Source organism: Artibeus jamaicensis, unplaced genomic scaffold, assembly GCF_021234435.1.
Source record: "Artibeus jamaicensis isolate MK-2021 breed Jamaican fruit bat unplaced genomic scaffold, CSHL_Jam_final contig_1015, whole genome shotgun sequence".
NCBI classification, from domain to species: Eukaryota; Metazoa; Chordata; class Mammalia; order Chiroptera; family Phyllostomidae; genus Artibeus; species Artibeus jamaicensis.
The window spans coordinates 3,312,433-3,331,358 of record NW_026521194.1 but is presented as its reverse complement, the minus strand read 5'-3'; positions in this window follow the sequence as shown (position 1 = coordinate 3,331,358).

Sequence of the window (18,926 nt, the reverse complement as noted above, 5' to 3'; positions counted from 1 at the left end):
CTTAGAGTTAGAGATATCAGCATAAACACATGATTTGCTTAATATAAACACAGATATATACATATTAGAGAGATTTATAGACATGTTTAAGCACATAGACTAGTAGACACACATACCCTTTCTTGTTCTTTCAGCTAAGAGGGTCTAGAAGGAACTACATCCCAGTAGCAATGGTCACACTCAGTGGCCACATCTTTGTTTCTAATATTGTTCTCCAACGAAAGCAACCAGAGACCCTTTGAGAAATGGCTGATTCTAGGGCTGAGTCAAGGAATCTACAAATGAGTTTGGAGCATGTTGCTGTTCCAAAAGATGTGAAGTGCTCAAAAAAAAAAAATCAGTGAGGCTACGACAAAGAGACAGAGGAGCTAAGGGGAAGAGCTTCCAGTGGCCAAAGCCAGAACAATTTTAGTGAGAAAATGAGTAATGCAGTGTTGGGTTATAACCAATGTAGAAATAAATAGCCATGAGTCTAGTCTGATTATTTAATTATAGGATGAGGATAATTAATGGAAAAAATAAATAAGTCTCCCATGCAGAATTATTCTAAACAATTTATGTAGATACTCTGCCTCTAAGGAGGCCCCCTTCACTTACCACCCACTTGTTAAGTATGGCCTTCACATAGCACCTTCCTTCCCAAGAGTACAGTCTGAAAAGGAGGTAAAAGAGTAACTTTACAGTGGAGAAATCTGACAAACTCTACTGCAGTCATGAGGTCACAGCTAACTCAATAGTGGTAAGTCAAGCTGGTAGTGTGCACCCTTGATGTGAAATGATGAGAATGACACCTTGTACATGTGGTCTGACTCCCCGAACATGGCAGAACAATCATGAGAACAGCAGCAGACACATCCCAATTGAGGGACATTCTAGAAAAACATCTGATCAGTATTCCCCAAACGGTCAAGATCATCAAAAACAAGGCAAGTCCTAAAAACTGTCACAATAAAAAAACTAACAAAAGGAGACATGGTCATGATGACAAACTGTAATGTGGTATCCTAGATGGGATTCTGTAACCAAAACGAACAAACAAGAGATGTAAGGTAAACACTAGGGAAATCTGAATGAAGTATGGATTTGCGTGAATACTCATGGATCAGTATTGGTTCATTACTTGTGACCAATGTGTAATACTGTGGCAATGTGTTAACCACAGGGAAAACTGGGTGGGGGTATGTGGGACCTCAGTACTATGTTTGCATTTTTTTTGTAAATCTAAAACTATTTCTTAAATATTTTATTTTAAAAAAAAATTAGCAGACTGTTCCCCAAACCCTAACTGTATGAGACTAAAAAGTGTTGCTATGTCTTCTGAGCAGCTGGGATATTATGAGCAGCACATGTGGTTACACAACAATTAAGAATCTCATCTTTTGTCCTCGCATTCTATGTACATATTTTTCCATCAGCATGTGACTTAGAACTCACTGTTCTTTTTCGCAACTCACTAGTTTATGCAAACTTTGCTGTCACTTTCAGCTTCAGCTATTACTAATGTAAAGGTAACCCAAAGAGCCTGAGCCAAGAAGTTTTAGAAGAAAAGGAGATAAACAGGAAAAAAAGAAATCAATAAATATTAAGATACCAAAATATAATCAACTCCCTAGATGGTAATGGATTTCCAAGGCAGCAATATTCCCCAGATGGTAAAATTTTGGAAACAGAATCTTCAGTGGTTAAAATTTACTACTTAATGCTATTGACATTCTTAGAAAAGGGATTGAAGAGTCAACCATGTTAGAGTAGAACAATTAAAGCTGTTTTTGACTCTGTGCTCAGTGTCCAGACTGTGAGATCACCATATCTGTGAAACGGTTCTTAATCACGACTGTCCTGATTTCATAGTTCAGAAAAGGACTATTTCATGTGGGAAACCATCTAAGATGAATTCACTGCAACAAAGTATGTTGCGTATTGTGGTTGGATTCAGTTTCTAAATTTCAGTGGTGTATTTACAGATCAGAAGCAGTATGATACAAGTCTCTGAAGATGATGACTGTACTTTGATCAGTCTGGTTGTTTGAGTCTTCTTAAGACAATGAAGGTCAAGGTCAAGAAAATATTACTCTCAGAAAACAGGAAAAAATAAACAGTAAATGGTTATAATTCACCATCTACAGCAAGAATTCTCCTTAAGTAGTGATAGTATATTTGTTGCCAAGACATAGGGAATGACCAAGTCCAGTCTTCATGAGGAGAGCACATCATTAAAAGAAAATTAAACAAAAGTAAGATGTAACCTAATTAACTTAATTGTCACAGCACAGTTTAGAGTTAGTGTGGATTGGTTTTGATTATATGCTATTGATGATATTTGAGAATTTTTGACAAAAAGAATAGAAACTTTGTGTGGTTCAACCTAATGTATTCATACTTCCAGAATTGTAGGAGACAGAAAAGCAAGAATGTTATTACTGATTTTCTTAAGAAAGCAGATACTCTTATTTTTGCCGATTATAGCAGCTATTTCTCTAGCAATTTTCATAAATGCAAAAAGGTTATACATTAGGAAATGTTACAACCTATTAGAACTGTTCTTCTAGAAAATTCCATCTCCTTTGTGACTTGGTCCTTGGTGGTGATGTTTGAATCTATAATTTGGTGTCTTCAGGGAACTTGCCCATCAAAAATGGCACAAGAAGCTACCACTTCTGATTTTTAAGTCAGAATTGAATACTGTGTTAAAATTTAACTTAGAATCCTAGATTAATAACAGATTTCTTGAGAAGTTGGTTAAATGGGTCAATGCCTTTGAAGCTGATCAATTATACATTGTGCAGCCATGTTCCCAAGGAACTGTGTTGGGCATTAAGATTAAAAATGTGGATTCGTAAAACCCAAAGGGCTTATACACCAGAGGAGATTAATATTGTATAGACACAATTAAGTTTAATACAAGTTCAAAGACTTATGTCAGTCTAGAAAAAGTGATCCATTCTGAATGTTGGAACTGAAGATAATATCCCAGAAGAAAGGAAAGTTGGACTGCGCTTTAAACAGAGACTTAACAAAGAGAACTGGTGAAAGAACTGGTAAACTAGAGAATGTACACAGCGATATCACCTAACATGAACTATAGGATGTGTTTGTGTGAAGCGCGTATTTTTGGTGGGAAGATGTCTTAAGACTTATGACGAGAAAAGAGAAAGATTAATTTTTGAATAGAATAAAACAAGTCGTAAATACATTCTTACTATTTCTGTATATCTACTGATGTGTCATTTCTGCCTCCAAACAAAAACCGTGAGTAACATTCCCCCATCAGTACTATCACTCATTATCAACAATGACTTTCACTATGGGAGTGGGAAGTACATTGGAGTGGAGGAGGGGCATTAATTATAACAGAGGTATAGAAACTTCTTGCTCTGTCCTGTCAAGGTTCAAGGAAGTCCACCAGGAGCATCCTTGAACCAAAGTTAGATTTGTGAATTGCACTACAGCAATAGAGAACACATTCCAGTAGCAACTTGGCAGTCACTACGTAGGGAGATTAAGGAGCAACTTGGAGTCATGTGTGGTGAGTTTAAGTAGGAATTAGGGAAGCCAGAGTTGGACACTATCAAGTCTCAGGGGCTAGTTCATGATAGGGTATCTTATAAAGGTGTCCCTGAACTGTCAGAATTAAAGTAGGTCTAGAGATGTCCTGGAAAAGGAGCACTAATCCCTGGTGTTGGCCAGAAGAGGGGACATGTTTAATCATGTTGGTGGTGCAGCGTGGCCTTGTCTGTGTCCAGGGTTGAGCATTCTTCGTGTTCTGATGGAAATATTGCAGTCTGGTCATCAGCACGTCCCACCCTTTTTGTTGACGATTGTCAGCACAGCTGATTTTCACTTTTCAGTTAATTTTGTCCCCAGCTACCAACATTCTTCATTCCCAGTTGAGTATCTGCTGAGGGCTCATCAAAGCCATTTGTTGTCATTGTGGTTGTTGTTGAGGCAAGAAAGTAATATATTCAGGTAATTTAAAAGTAATAACTATGACTATCTTGTTAAAGATGTTGGAAAGAGGATTCTCTGAAGGCATGGACACTAATTAGAAGGGTCATTAAAAATGTAGATAAAAATTAAGAGGGGCTGGACTGAAAAAGTGATATGAGAAAAGTTTTAAAAAGTTAAGCTTGTGTATTTCTAATAGCACACTTACAAGACTGTTATTGAAAATATGCAGACTGCTCATAATAGGTGACATCCTGTCATGCAAATAAAACCTGTTTATGCTCACACAAAAAAGAGGCTTTCCACAGTGGACTCCATGACTCACCAGCAAATTCATGCGGACCACCATCCAGAAGTATGTCTGAAAGTCTGCAGTGAGCATACGGGATACGCATGTATAATGAAGCTCCTATTCCAAAACACTCATGACATTACATGATCTTGTACATGCATCATGGCTATTATCAACAATTAGAAGATAAGTAAAATATAGTTTTTGCCTTTAGGAAGTTCACAGCCTGAGAGGTGTGCAGGCATCTTAAACACAAAATGAATGAAAATAAGTGATACGGAGGAGATTTATATAAACATAATAGTGGTGAAGTGAGGAACCTTTGCCAAGCAGGTAACCAGAAATTTGGAACTTGGAGTATAAGCAGAGAAGAAGATAGAAGAGGAGAAAAGTATCACAAATTAGTAACTGCAGAGCAAATGCTACCAAGATACAAATATAGATATACAGACATGAAGAGCTAATCATAAGTAAGAAGGAATGCAAGGATAGAGTGGATAGATGTGGCCAGGGTCTTTTCAAAGCCTGGAAAAAGGGAATTAGGATGTGAGGCCATATTGAGGAAATGTCATCCGAAATTGTAGACAACTGGGAACCACCAACAAAGTCAAAGCAATGATCAAAAGTGGCTTACAATATACATTAATTTGTTTTCTTTAGATTATTTGTAATTAAATCTAAATATGCCATGGAAAAACTTATAATAGTCAACTAATTTATGGTCTACCCCACGCAGAGCCACACTTTTCTTCCCCTGGACACATTAAAGCCTTTTCTGCTTCCAAAAACTCCCATTGAAACAGGCTATGCCATGTCATTTAGAACACAGTTCCAGTGTGAACAACCTTCATCGCAAGAGGGTTTTTTTTTTTCTTTTCCTTTTTTTCTTGCAGAAAGGTAGCTGCTTTCTTTCAAGGCTTGCCAGTTCCTGCCACATGGTCACTGTGGAGCCATGACAGCTGTTTTCTGAAGCCACCCTTCCCGCATCTCATGTGTCCGGGAGGCAGACAGTGTTATTCTCTTTAAACAAGCTGGGAAAGTACACATTGTGGAAGCCTCTCAGACCATTCCCCTGCCATCACGATTCTGCATTCCTTCCATTTGGATTTTCTGAAAAGCTTCTTATCAGATCTTTAGTGACTAGAGGGATGCTAAACAAACTGCCTACACCTCAGTCTGCTGTATGCAGGGGGCAGGGCAATTCTTCCACGGGATTTTGAAATCCCAGCTAAAAAGCTCACACGTCACAAAGGCCTGGTGGTACTCATTGTCCCAGAATGGTGACAGATAAAAACATGTTAATTATCAAATGCAGATGTGGTGCTCAGCTGGAAGAAATGCCGCTGGCATCTGATACTCACTTAGAATGGTCACCGTGTCCAGAATGTTCCAACATCACAGATCAGGCCGACTTCCAAGGGGAAGCCATTCTGGAGGCTGACTGTCATCATTGTCAGGGACTTTTCCAGTGGAATTTTAAACATTTCTGTGTTCCTTCCCCTTTTCTTCCCACTGCTTTCCCTTCACACCTACCTTGGGTACCTCTACTACCCTACCGATTCCTAAAACCATACTCTTGTCTGTCAAAGTTGGTCTAATTAGAATGCCCCCATCTCCACCTTCTTGATGTCCCTCATTCATGTCTTGGGATGAACTTCCTTTATTTCAGGCCATTGATTTTATAAAAAGAATCTTCTTTTCTGCTTTTTTTCTAGGTAATCAACATTATTTCTAGTTAATCATTTTACTAACTCAGGGCAATATGGCAGATTTAATTGACTCAGTCAGGTTATTCAAATATAAAACCTTGTACGTTCTTGTTTCCTGGTAGCTACTGTTGCTGTCACAATTTGTGTATTTGTGCGTGATTATTTGATTAATATCTACAATCCCCAACTAGTTTATAAGCTCCACTCTTGAATCTGTACACCTTTATCCATCTCCTCCCTTGGAACATAGTAGGTTCCTAAACAATATTCCTAAGTAAATAAATGAATTAAGAAAGCAAGAAGCCAAGCAAAGCCCTGTTACCTTGCAAACTGACAAAACATCTCCGGTTATAAGTAAGTAGCCTCTGGCATTTTGCAGAAGGCATATTGACAGAAGTAACATATCTCAACAATAAAATTGATACAAACTTTGTGATAGTGACTCTTAATAGGTAAAAAATGAGATTTATCTACAATTAACAAAACTGGATAAATGTGCTGCTTGGAACATACAAGCTAAGATTAAAAAACAGCTGGACAATGAAAGAGAGAGAGAGACTGACTTTGATTTTCTGGATCGCAGCTTACAGATCAATCTCTTAGCTACACCAGTTCATAAGGGACAGTAATTTAAAATGATGACACGCACCCTTGTTTAATCTCATCACCCTGAGTGTTGGGAGACCTGTAACTTTTTTTCTAACCAATAGAACACAGCAAAAGTTGAGACATCTTGCAGATTTAATTAAGGTCACTGGTCAGTAGACTATTAGTTGATCAAAAGGAAGATTACCCTGGGGGAGCTTGACCTAATCAGGGAAGTCCTTTAAAAGAGGATTTCCAGGTTGAATCTGAACAGAGTTAGAAATTCTCCTGCTGGCACTACAGAGGCAAACAACTGCATGAACTACCTGCATAGAGAGTCGTGTGGAGGGCAACTGCAGGTGGCTGTGACTGCTGAGAATCTCAGTCTGTTAACCACAGAGTTAACTGAGTAGCACAGAGATTCTGTCAGCTCTCTGAAATTGCCATTAGTTTATGTGTCAACTCTCAGAAACCTCATATGGCACAACCTACACGTACAGTGTATTTTAATTAATATGGTTGGTGATCTGTATTAGTTATTGGTTGCTGCATGACAAATTAAAACACTCAGTGGCTTAATCTAGCACCGATTTATTATCTCATTGTTTCTGTAGATTAGAAGCCAAGGCACAGCCCACAGGAGTTCTCTGCTCAAGGTCTCCCAGGCAGAAACCAAGACTTTGAGGGGTCTGAATTCCTCATCTAGAATTCAGGGTTCCCCTCCATTTTCCATGAGTCTTTATATGATTACTATCCTAGCAAATTTTAACATTTTATTTATTTAAGTAGGTATTAACCTAAAGAAGTACTCTAGTTAAATGCATAGATAGAAAGAAGTCTATATGATTACAATAGAAGATATCTTATTCAGCCAACTAGTCCAGGTAAATAGTATCCATTAATGAATGATGCCTTCAGATATATTCCAATAGAAATGAATTATGTTATTTAATTTCATTGAACATTTAATAAAGATATTGGAAAAAACAAACTGGATCATTTGATAGAGTGTCTGGAATTTTCCTGGTATTAAATAAAAGAACTAGCTGTGATAGTATCTTTAGTATTATCTGGAAGACATTCTGATACACAGATATCAACAATTTAACCTCTCTCTGTAAATATTCAAGTTTATTATATCTTACAGATAGCTAAAGAAGACTGAATTGAGGGCTTTGTACCAAACGTCATCTGCTCCACTGATTATTTACACAGAGGCGGGGTGTTTCTATGTAAACTTCCATGCCAAGAGCACAGCTAAGTGAAGTACGTGAGAATAAGAGAGTCTTTGAAAAGGGATGTCTTAGTGGTTGCCTAACATCTGGCAGAAAAACACCAATAATTATGACATTTCAAGTTCATTTACTTTTTTGAAATGTTCTTTGGCATTATGTAAAAAGAAATTGATTGCTCAGTCAGGGTAGCTGTATCTCAACTATTGCTCAGTAAGGAGAACTAGATCTTAACTAGAGACGTAATTTTAATTTTTGTTTCCTTTTAGGTGAGTATTCAGAAAGATATTTAAATGTAAAACAAATTTAATTGTAAAAAGGCATGGTAAATTGTTATGAAAATAAAGATCATTAGTTGTATGTGGAAACAGAATTTTCTCTTGTTCCAGAAATACATGCTAAAAACAAGATGCATCATTCCCTTGTATTTTTTATTTCATCTTCCTCCTTTCCTCCCTTCCTTCCCCAAATATTTATTGAACCTCTACTATGTGCTAGGGTGCTGGGGTAAAAGTAAACAAAATAGAAATAATACCTGCTCTCATGTAGTATATAGTGTATCGAGGAAGACAAGACAATTAAAACACTATAAATATACACTATAATGTTGAAAGCAAACTTAAACAACTAAGGAAGCTGGGATGATAGAGGTTGTTATTTTAGATTGTGAAAAAGTCATCAATTGGAACATTCTGGGAATGAGGTGAAGGGTATTTTGATTTTCGCTTTGGCTTAATATATGGAGCACAGGAAAGGTGACATCCTTCCCTGGGTCCCTCTCTTCCTAGCTTTTCAGGCTTTCTTCTGCTGGGTAAGATTTGAAGCCTTGAATCTGCAGAGTGTAGCTCTGAGTCCCTTCACCACTACATATTCCCCAGTAGAGAAAAAAGTAGGAAGTTTTTTCATAGAGTAAAGACAGGCAAAGACAATGCAGAGACCATGCTAAAAAGTGCACGCACCACGTAAGAGCCATAAGAGTATCTGTCGATAAGGAATGGGGGGGAGAGGGCATTCGGAGAGGATGTTGGAGGAGAACTAGGGGGGAAGGAAAGAGAACTAGGGGCGAAGCAAAGGCTTCGTTTTCATACTTTGCACTGGAGCCCACAAGGGACGGTAGTCATTTCAATCTCTGAAAATTATCACAGGTTGCTGGACCTGCTACGCATCAGGCCTTAAAGTGAAGCACACGTGAATTTATAAACGACATTTACTTTTCGGGTACCTGGTACTAGTCCTATTCCGAAATTTGATCAGCATGGAAAGAACAGTGGGTTTTAACTATAGGACTTGTGGTTTTATTCCTTTTTCTATAATTTATACACTCTGAGAACTGGGGAAAGTCACATAAATCTCTCATTTTGATTTCATATCATTCAGCATTTAAATGTGCAAAGCTATTACGTCTTCATGGTGGAGTGTGTCTTTTATGAGTACAGGAAAACACATTTTGTGATTGAAGCTTTTTGCTCTCTAACTTCTTTTCAGGCATTGAAAAATCTTTTTTTGTTTTTCTGTGACTGTGGGTCTTATTTACTTCATCATTATTTTGGATTGTCTCTACTTATCAATAGTTAACTCAGAGTTTTGCTTTATGACTGAATTTGAGTCTTTTAAACCATTAATATGAATTTTAAACCAAAATAGTAAGACCATTTAAAAAGCAATCATGTATAGTAACACAGTTTCATTTTATTCCATTTTTATTTTCTTGATATTTACTTATTGTCCTTTCCTCTTTTTCTATTTTTACATCACTCAAATGATAACTTTTGCTTTATTACTATGTTAATCAAACTTAATTTATATTTCTATCCTTAGTGTAGTGAGGATAGTATGACATTTTTGCAGGAAATAAGATATTTTTCTGTTGGAGTATTGTGGCAGTTGTATTTCCTACTTAAAAGGAAGAGAATATGCTTAGATGTTTAATTCCCAAGTACTCAGTGTAAAATATTAGATATTTTGAACTTTAATCTCAAAGGATTCATCAGATACATTATTTATTTGGTTATTTTTTTAATGTCAGGCATGGCAATCTTTGATTTAAATATGAAGCCAAATGCAGCCATGCCACAGAGAGGCTGCGGGTTCAGTTCCAGACACCAGAATAAAATGAGTCAAAATTTTTTGGCTCATGGCAGGTCTTGCCTTTTATTTGTAAAAAACCCGCAACATCTGTGAAGCACAATAAAGTGAAACACAATAAAACATGTGCCTGTAAATTGTAAATTCCCATAAACGTGTTTCCACTGCCATTTATAGCTTCTTCCATGTTGTCTCCTTCATAGTGCACAAATATGGTATTTTTCAATCTCTTACAATTCTTCGTTTTCCTCAAAATTATTAGATGAGGTGTCCATCCTTTTTTCCCTTCACGTTTGCCTTATTTTTCATGTGGTTCCTTAGGAATGTCCTCTATTGCTTCCCAGACCTGTATTTTTAATTTGTATGACCTTCTGGTGGTTGCCAAAAGGCACTATGGGGCAGGCATTAAAGAGATGATAAATTAGGTGTAGGTTACTGTGGGTATGTTCTTTTCCTCTTGACAGCTCAAAGGCATGAAAACAATTTTCTGAGGTTACAGAAATGGGTCCATTTAAAGCCGGGATGGCCTTTCTCATTGGGGTCGGGGTTGGCAATGGTGTGTGACAGGCGGCTGCTCGCTTGGCAACTTGTCACCTACCAGCTGTTTTGTCACAACTCAAGGGGCCCACAGGCAAAATTTGAACAGAAACAATGAAATGATAAAGAAATAGAATCACATAAAAATAACCCGAAATACCAAAAGGCCTTCAGGTTTCAACAATCAATGAATAAGGTGAGTCCCCCAGGGTGAGTGTCCACCAAAGGAGAAAGGGAGACTCCTCTACCTTCAGTATCTTCATCGAACAAAATCAAATGCTGTGATTTTTTTTCATGGCCACCCCTAGATTTTATTTTGACAAAAGGCTTAGGTTAATAAATCTATTGTTCTTTTGAAATTGTAACCAGAATACTACAGTGCAACAAAATTCTTTCAAAGATATTTTCTTAAAATAAAATTTCTCAAATCACGTACATTATCATTGTCACAGTTTGTGATCTTCGCTCTTTAAGGATGTTGTGGTAAAGCCATAAAAAATGTGGGCAGAAATGAAAGACAGCGCACTTTCAATGGCATTCGTGTTCTCATATATCACGTCAGAGAATATGGCGGCTTGTGTCTAGTTCTTCCCCTTGCTTAGGTGTTTGACACTAATGGACTCATCATTATTTTGCGGGATATTCACCCCTAGTTGACACCCAATATACCTGGCTTTGAGTGAAAGGTGTGCTTAGCAGCTGTAGGTGAGAGGGTCAAGGAACACCAGGTGCCTGTCAACATGGAAGAAACTCCACCTAAAATGAACTTCAGAAGGTCCTGGGACCACTCTGGCTCTGTGATAGGATCGAACAGTAGTACCCCTGACTCCCTCTTGGGTCCCGTCCACTTTGTAAGTGCTGTCATGATTAACGTGATTCTGTTAGGACTGTTGTAGTGGTAGCCCTAGAACACAGTCAGCCGGGCCAGCTTCCTTCCTCTAGACTCACCCAGAACCCAGAGCAGGTGAGTGTGGGACACACAAAGGAGGAAGGAGAAGTACGAGACCAAGACAAGGACATGAGACCCAGACGTGACACAGCTCAAGCCCTGGAGAGTGTAAATCTGTCTCCAAGTCCATGTGGCCAATGGCAAGTGACTCAAGTATCCTAGGCTGAGCTGTGTTTGCCCTAAAATGAGGAAACTACTTTCTCTTAATAACCCTATGAGTATTAAATTACATGATCTTCAAACGATGATTAATAGAAGTTGTGAGTAATACCTTAATAAGCATTCCTCATTATTTTGGCTGTTTCTGTTTTTGTTCTGAGTATCATTATTCTCCTCATTGTCATTTTTAATTTTGTGGCTTCACACTTTACAAAACCTGCTTCAACTTTTATTTCTTCCAGGGAATGTTTTCTGATTTCCTTCCCTTACCATGTGGGACCTATTCCACCCTAAAGCCCATCCAAAATTTGGATTTCAGTTGTCTACATGCCCTTATCATAATTAGCATGAGGCTTCATACACATTAAGATTTGAGCATTGGTCGTGGAGTTGAATTGCTACCAGGCTTGGGTGTAATGTGTTATGAAACTTTTGTGTTTCCTCATGTAGTCATCAAACCAGTCAGTACTTATAATGTGAAGTCTTCCATTACAGACTGAAAACTTTGTTTATGGGCCCGGCAATGGGCCATTATGACTTTAAAAGAAAAGGATGAGAGAGCTTTTCCCTCTATACTCTAAAAATCTCCAAATCTATTTTTTCCCATAGAAAACTATAAAACTTTCTTCCTTAAATAAAAAATCATTTTATTAGAAAGTTTAATAATATTGGTAAAAATGTACTCAGAGATATTGCAGAGTAACTTTTAAGGCATCTTATGTGCAAAATCAAAACATAATGTCTTTGAGTGGGCTGATATCTGACATCTCAGATACACACTGGGCGTTTAGCACGATAAAGGAGGCTCTGGAAGCCTTGTTTGTTTCATTGTTCATGATCCAATGTTCTCGAGGTTTCTGAGTACCCGGACATGACTTCATGAAGAATATAGCTATTCTAAAGGTTTGAGCACGATCTAGGAGACCCGTCTGGACTAAACCTGACTTCCCATTTGGAGTGAAAGTTGGTGAGAAATTCCTTATATCTCTCACATAGTCTCAGGCTTTCCAGAATTAGGTCAAATAAAAAAATAAATTTCATGGAAAACTAGAACTGAAGGAGATCACTCCTTAGATTACTGGTCATGGTGAAAATACCAGAAAGGGTCTAAACAATCACTGATTGAAACTACAACATGGGAAACTAAAGAATGACCCAAGCTGCAGCAGACACGCTGTTGACAGGTGACAATCAGTGAACCACATAGGAGCTTACTAGGGGAGGTGGTGGGATTTGAAGACTTGGGCTTCAGGAACTTTTAAAATAATACTTCAAAAACATTGAAACTATATCAATGGACTGAACTTGCGACTCTCACAGGGGTTATTGTAGAGTGTTTTTTTAATCACCGAATAAAGTTGCAATGCCATAGAAAGGAGCAGTTCTGGGCACCAGCACCGAGACATATACTTGAAATACAATCCCGAGCCCTGGCTGGTGTAGCTCAGTGGATTGAGCGCGGGCCTGCGAACCACACGATCGCGGTTCGATTCCCAGTCAGGGCACATGCCTGGGTTGCAGGCCGGTTCCCTGCAGGCCAGTTCCCAGCAGGGGACGCACAAAAAAAAGGCAACCATACATTGATGTTTCTCCCTCTCTCCTTCCCCCACTTCCCCTCTAAAGATAAATAAATAATAATAAAAAAAATAAAAAAAAAAGAAATACAATCCTGAATAGACATAAACATTAATGCTCTTGATCCTAACCATGGCAAACACTGTATTAGATTATGTAGGCCTAAAATATTGTATCTGGGTACCATCTGATTCAAGTATGCCTCCTATTTTTTTCTTTCTTTTTAACAGAGAAGGGAGCATAGATTCGGAGTAAATTGCTCAATATATTTATTACATATTTCAAGCTGCAAGTGTTGAAAGCCCAAAACAACTTAATTGCAACAACAAAATTATCTCAATAACTGAAAAGCCCAGGGGGAGGGCTGTCTTCATGAACAATTTCACTCAGGAGCTCAAACATTTTCACGAAGGACTTGGTTTCCTACCTGTCTCAGATGAGTGCTCCCCCCTTTCCTACGATGTGTTTCTTTCTCAAGCTCTGGTTGGGAACAGGGTGACCTACAGCAGCTTCTGCTTCACATCCTTTGAGGTCCAAGTCTAAAACGATATATTAAATTATTCCTTCATATTACTAACCATCTGTGGCTCCTACAGAAGCATGAAGTATTGCTTTAATTAGACCAACTCTAGATTAAGTCCCTGTGTGTCATCCGATCATTGTGATCAGAACAATAGAAAGTAATCACTGACTTAGATCAGACATACAGTGGGTATTTTACTCTTAAATATGGAGGTGGGGACCCAGAATCTACTGGCTGAGAGTAGAGATTTAGAGCTCCCACCACAAACAGGAGTAAGGTATCACCAGGAGAAATGTGATACTAGCTGAAGAAGTAAACAACTAGTAAGCCAACAATTAATACAGACATGTATCCAAAAATCTTTCACTAAAACATTGCATCTTTTTTAGTCCTTCTATGAAAGACATACATAATCCATGTATGTGGTAGGTTATATTTATATTCACCCATAACTTCTACCAACAGGAAGGCTATACTCAGATAAAACCTTGGATTCGCCTTGGGAGCAGATACAATATGGCTACACTCCTGAGCAGAAGCAACAAGAGCCAGCACCTGATTCTACAAACTTGTTCTTCCTTCTACCCTCACCTTCAGAGGTGCTTCAGACCAAAGTCTTCTTTGTCAGCCTGGCACCCACAAGTGCAGATAAATTGGCCATAGATGAGGTACAGAAGACACAGAACAGGAGAAAAATAGATCTTGTAATATTCTAAAATTTTAGCATTGTTATCACAGTGTAAGCTAACTGAGACTGACAGACACAATCTCCTCCCAAGAGCCACTTCACTTTTCATTTGGCATTTGTAAGTCAAGAAGTCTTCTCTCCTCCCTTTTCTGAATGCACTGCTCCATAGCTAAGCTATGCAAGTCACTTTTAATTTGATACAATATTATCTTAGTTTGGAAAAATGAACTGATTTACATTTGCTCTATGTCTAATCTGAAATATACCACATACTAGTGCAGTGACCTTGGACAAGTCTCTTTATCTAATCTTATGTTCTTTAGCTCTGATATATCGTGTTTGTTCGATAGGTGACTTCCAAAGCTGCCTCTGTCAATATCTGTCATTCTATGAGTTCATACACTTCTTCCGTTGGTAGCACTTACTATAATTTGTAATTGTACATATTTTTCTGTTGCTTTTTAAAGTCTTTATCTCTCCACACTGGATGGTAAGCTACAAGAAGGCCAGGAGTGTCTCTGCTGTTTTCACCACTGTACACGCAGTGTCTGCTAAGAGTATCTCATAATACATTCCAGGATGTGTTGTTACTTGTTTCTTTTACAAATGTTATGTGTGCCTTTTGGTTTGAATAAAACATTTCCTAGGTTAACAGCTTTACCCAGACATTATTTTGTATTTGTCTGAGACAAGTGTCTACCTGTATGTTCTGACATAATGCATAACATCTCTTCTATAAGGACATATTTTCATTGAATCAGCAATAGGCATCTTCTTTGGTGTTGACAGTATGAAAACTTTATAAATCACTGTAGCAAATCATTGAAAAATCCAAGAAAACTGTTAAACTCACAGGTCTGGCATGCTCAGAATCAATGCCTATGAGGATTTATGAGTTGATATTTGGTGATGGGTACACAGACTGTTAGGATTTTTTTCTAACTCAACATTGAGTTGAAGCAAAATACTGATGGTTTGATTCTTCAGCAGTTCCCCTTCTTGCCTCTAGATGGCTCACCTGGAGTTCCCACTGTAGAAGATATTCTGATGCAACACCCACTATAGGCTTGGCTGAAATGTCATCTTGGGAACTAAAAGAGTAAAACCATGTGAATTGAACTGCAGTTGGGTCAAAACATTCCATCAGTATTTTTTTAACTTTCTGGAAAAATGCACATACCAGATGGTGGGAGAGTAGGCAGATTTATGAGAAAAATAGCTTTGTATTAGTCATTCTGATGAACCACATCCCAAGGAGGCCCTTTCTTTTTGGCTGTGATGAACAGTTTCCAGGTGTAACCCCTAATGCTGGGAAAATGGTATTTAAGACAATGGTCATCGGCCCATCTGAACAGCTTTTGTCCCACTTCGAAATCATTCATATCATGTAAGTCCCAGTAGGTGAGGCATAGAATTAAGATATGATTTACAAAAAAAAAAAAAAAATGATGATCTTAGCCTTGGAAAACTGATGATACAAGTTAAAACAGAAGCAAAGTAAGTTTCACTTCCAGAGAAAATGAGATACATTTTGGCAATGGTCAAAAACAAGCGTTCGTTAAGATTTTTGAACAAAAATAAGAAGATATTCTCTTGCAAATATTTCTGTGAGCAAAAATGTTTCCTAGTAACACATTTTATATAGATTAATGTGTACTATATATACAAATACTATGATAATATTTAGTATGTAAGGAGAATGAAAAAAGACTGGTAATGTGAAATGGTTTAGAAATAATATTTCATTTCAGATGCTACTCAAACTACTCAAAAGTGCAGTACGACATAGTCCCTTTGGTATGTTTAGATATACTGAGTTTCTACCACAAAACCTAGATTTAGCTAAAGTGAAATAGAAAGGGGGACATTCTTCCTGTACTTAAAATAAGCTGGCAAAAGCAAAGAAAGAAATCTTTAACAAATTATTTCTTTAACAAATAATTTTTGTTAAAAAAATCAGTGAATTAAAGTTAAGTATAATTCAATTATTTTCTTGCTTATTTACTAAAGAAATGTTTTCTTTCTTTTGCAGATTTTCCTTGTACTATGTTTTATTTCCTATGTCTTAAGTTTCTCTTGTTTATTTTATTTTATTTTTGGCCCTGCAAATATAAAAACAGTTTAGAATGGCTTTTGCCAATCCTGTGGATTTTTGTTCAAATTGGACACCAATAATGCCAGCAAAATGCGCGGATCTCAAAATACTTGGCATAGCTATTCACTTTGGTAGGTCCCCCTCCCCCCCAAAAATTCCAGTCTACCCTGTGTTCCATTTGCTTCTGTATCATTTTGATAAATTAACATTTTTTCCCAGTTGATTCAGGTCAGTTTGGATTATTTAAGTTATATCTTAAAATATGGCACTTCCACATTGAAAAGTATTTTCAAAGACTTGTCACAAGCTGTCTACTTATCTATGGACTTTTGGGCCTGGCCTACAAGACTCTCTCCCTGGTCTAGTTCCAGCTCCTTATCCAGCCTTCTCTTTTTCTAGTAATTATAATAAAACAGTAAGATCTCCTTCTGTATTTACCTAGCATGGTAAGTTGTTCTTCAGTTGTGATATTACCTAACTCATAATGTCTATACTGATTCATTAAGGTAGGTGTGATCAAATTTTCCCTACTTCTGGAAATTACTTGTTTATTTGCCTCAAGCTGTTGGTTTGCAACCTCAGGACTTCCCCAGGTGAAATCTGAAACTGGCCCCCACACAGGGGCAAGGAGAGATGGAAAACAGGCAGACTTCTCCACATTGGTTGGTGTCGGGCTTAACAAGAAAGGACTCTTACATACGAGGCTAGTCTGGTGTGGCCACAATCACATAGATCTCCACCCCTCTCCACCCACTGAAAGAATCTTAAAACCGTATGTAGAGGCTTTAACTGGGTTCAGGTACATATTCAGTCCAGATGGTTTCAACAGCACCTCTCTCTCTCTCTCTCTCTCTCTCAAGGCTGCGTCCTTGAAGAGGCTGCTATTCCGGGAATAGTAGTTGGGATGTACATTCCAAGGACAGGGAATGGACATTCCAAGGAGCCTCCAACTGTGTGGGACCAGCAGTAATATAGTTGCAGTGACCTCCTTCAGCACAAACCTCTGTTCAGATCTTAAAATCACTGACTCAATGATTGTAACTTACTCCTAAGAACATTGCTTGAGCTTAACTCAAGCAATGAGTTAAGCTTTTTTTTTCAACCAAAGCAATAAAATCTACTTTCTAAAACTATTATAATGATGTTAACAATAGCAAAAGTTGGTTGAAATAAATTGTATTCTACTGGTTGATTTACCAGTTAAATCAATTGATACATTCAAAAATATCCCTGGAAGGAAGGATGGTATGCTCCTGCTAAGTTACTATTGGGGAGCAAGACAAGAGTGAGAAGAGGGAAAGAGAGGGATTGAGAGAAGTTAGTGAAAAAAGGCAAAGAACATACAGAGATAGAAAAGAAAAGGAGAAACAGGAAGGAGAAATTGGATGAGCAGCAAGAAAGCTTAGCTCCTCTCTTACCCCAGAATGGTATTATTTGGGGGATCTCCCCTCTTAGCTCCACCTCATCTTGAAATCCCCATCTTGGAAATGCCCAGGGGGTTTATCAGCTTTTAAAGCCCCTAGAAATCCAGCAGGATCAGCCAGTGCTCTGGGTTCTGAGAAGCAAGGAGGCTAGACAACTCCCTGGTGGCCCTTGTCCCTTCCCTCACCCAGAAGACATTCTAGTTAGCTTCCAAGTTACTTTTTACCTGCGTGGTGCTGACTCTTCAGTTAGAATTCCCTAAGAGACCTTGCTTCAAAATCCAGAGGCTTATGCTTGCCTATAAAACGGGAGGTATTTAAATTTTGGATCAATTGTGTATCATTTGTGGATGACTCACTTAGATGACCTCAGTCTCAATTTTCAAATTCTAAAGGGTGACTATTCTTGCAGAACTGTTCCAAGTATAAGAACCTATTATTTTATTCTGGAAATTAGAGTGGGGATATTTAAATCTAATCCCCTAATGATAATAGATCAATTAATTTTTTTCTGGTAGTAATGTAAAAATATTTTCAGATATACATATTTATATACCTCAGATAGATATAGTTTAGTTTTTAAAGAAACATAGCATTTAAAGTAGCTATCAGAGTTTAAACTTCTTTATAAATTCCATGCACAAATATTTGTTAAAAATCCACCATAAGCCAAACTCTGCTAGGGGTTTGGATTACCCCAGTGAAGAAAATGCTTGCCCTCTACGTTTGAACAGGCTGAAAGGCTAGTTGGTCTAATTAAATTTGGAGATAGTTGGATGTCACTGCTTTTACAACTCGATTCCACAAACATCTGTTTTTTTAACCAAAGCAATAAAATATACTTTCTAAAACTATTATAATGATGTTAACAATAGCAAATATATTTTCATTAGAACAATGTGGTTTGTTTTCAAATGCAGGTCAGTTTTGATAATTGTAGATAGGTTGCTCAGAATATAGAAATATCAGTTGAAGCTGATGCAAAGCTTATTATTTATTTTTAGAACTCTGTAAGAAAATGGCTTGGACTTAATCCTAATAGTCACACATGTGCCATATTAGAGCTCTGACAGAAATGGACAGTTCTTTCAAATGATGTCACTGAAGGGCTTTGATAAAGACACTCCTATC